This window comes from Felis catus, chromosome B2 (genome assembly GCF_018350175.1).
Source record: "Felis catus isolate Fca126 chromosome B2, F.catus_Fca126_mat1.0, whole genome shotgun sequence".
NCBI lineage: Eukaryota > Metazoa > Chordata > Mammalia > Carnivora > Felidae > Felis > Felis catus.
This window is the reverse complement of record NC_058372.1, coordinates 2,903,589-2,905,683: the sequence shown is the minus strand read 5'-3', so window position 1 is coordinate 2,905,683 and position 2,095 is coordinate 2,903,589. Positions and strand designations below refer to the sequence as shown.

The window sequence follows — 2,095 nt, the reverse complement described above, 5'->3', positions numbered from 1 at the left end:
ACCGGGTGCCAATCACCCCTGGTTGAGAATCGCTGTTCTAACCCTTTTGCCTCTCATGTCTCGCTGATCTGATGCCACAGAATACATCACATCCAGACTCTTCACGCCACAGCCCACGCCCTGACCATCGGGAGAAGTGATGGGGAGAAGGTGTGCAGGGGAGGAAAGAGGAAGGTCGGAGAAGAAAAAGAGGCTGAGGCGAGGGCAGTGGGTGGAGGCACACGCAGGAGAAGGGTGGAGGGGTGGAGGGTGCCCCTGCCCGTCACAGAGCAGTTCAAATACTGGAGGGAGGAACTTAGAACCCTCCTCACCTCATCCATGTTGTAAGACCTACATTTTAATACTGATGTATTACTGAGATTCCACACAGAAAGAGAAAGAAAGAAACAGAAAGGAGGGACGAAGGAAGCACCGGCAGAGGAGAAAGACATGCAAGCCCACCGACTTAAAAAGGGTGAAGTGCGGGCAGCAATAGGGAGAAAGGGGAAGATCCGCTCTTGCTGCCTAAAACGGCGGTTACGTCAAGTTGCAGACTTTGAATACGTAAAGTTGCAGACTTTGAAACTAAAACGGGAGTGTGTCAGAAGTGGGATTCGAACCCACGCCTCCATGCGGAGACCAGAAGCCCCAAGCGCGGGAAGCGAAGCTTGAGTCTGGCGCCTTAGACCACTCGGCCATCCTGACACCCGCGAAGAGCGGGCCGCTAACCGGCTTGTAAACGCACCAGAGGGAACCGGACTCCGCGCGGCGAGCGCCAGCCCACTGCGCCTGCGCGATGCCGGAGGCGAAAGGCGAGTTTGCCGGAAGCCGGGGGCTGAGGCGCGCGGAGCGGGAGCCGGGAGCCGGGGACACCCGGGGGGACCCGGGGGACGCCTCCGCCCCGCCGGGTGGGGGTGAGGAAAGCGCGGGCCGCAGAGCCCCCCCCGCCCCGGGTTCCCGCGGGGCTCACGCCCCTCCCCCCACGGTTAAGTTCAGAAGGTAACAGGTGCCGCGAGACCCGGAGAGCAGGGCTTAGCGCCCCCTGCCCCGGCCCACCTGGAAGTGTCCTCCTAAGAGTCAGCGGCGGCTGGATTGTTTCTTCGGTCAAGTCGAAATGATTAAATGTTATTCCCCCAGGCATAGGTTTGTCGCGTTAGTTTCAATGCCTGAAATTCGGTGTCGTTTCTGTAACAAAATAGCACGTACACACGACTTCGTAGGAGTTGGCATCGTGGGTACTGCATGAACTTGACGCATGATTTTCCTCATATTTGGTCAAAGTGGCATTTGTCTTCATGAATTGAAAAGCCCAAACAGTATGCCTTAAATTAATGATAACGGAAGTATTGACTCGAAGTAGGTGAGTAGTTCGGGGCTGGCGCTGCCGCCTCCTTTGGGTGGGTGGGAATTTGTCCCCCACCCCCCCACCCCCCGACCCCGGTCTCTCTGCAGGTGCTCGCGAGCCGCTAAGTCACGAACCACGAGCACTGTTTCCTCACCCGCCGCTCACTCCTGTCTTGGGATGAGTTGGGGCTCGCGATGCAACGTGAGGGACAAAGCTGGAGGCGGTCCTGCACCACCCCCCCCCCCCCCGGCCCCAAAGAACACAGACCCTCCATTTCCGAAACTACGGGGACAGTCCCGCAGGGGACAGCCAGGCTTAATCCCCCTGCGTTGTGTCAGGGTCAAACCCTCCTCCTCTCCATCTTCCCTGCGTTCTCTTGAGGATGCCCTTCAGTCGTTCCAGTTCCTAAAAAAGCCTCGTCCCGGTTTCCCCCACCGTCAGGGGAGGGAGCCCGCGCGTCCGCTCTGCAAGCACCTGAGGAGGAAATAGTGTGTCCGAGGGTCCTTCTGCCCCAAACCGCGAGTCCCCTTCGGCAATAATTGGGTCCAGGAAGAACCTTCACTCTCCCTGTAGCTGTGCGCGTTGACCGGCTCTTTAAAGAATGTCCAGGGTGGCGGTTACGCGGTCTGCTTAAGGATGAGATGACCCGGGTCGCTGAGCCACACTTTGGGGGGCCCTGGTAGTTCCTGGAACCTTAGGTCACTTCCTGGTAGTTCGAATTCTGCACGGAATTTACTTATTTATAAGACAAGTTAGCCCTGCCCTTCCAGG

The 2,095-nt window shown here is 58.0% G+C and overlaps 1 non-coding gene across 1 annotated transcript; it reads right to left on the bottom strand.

The window, feature by feature from the left end:
- Positions 1-578: 578 nt before the first annotated feature.
- On the bottom strand, positions 579-684 carry TRNAL-CAA. The gene is made up of 2 exons: positions 647-684; positions 579-624 (listed from the first exon to the last, which is right to left on the bottom strand). It is a non-coding gene; the product is annotated as a tRNA-Leu (tRNA).
- Positions 685-2,095: the final 1,411 nt, after the last annotated feature.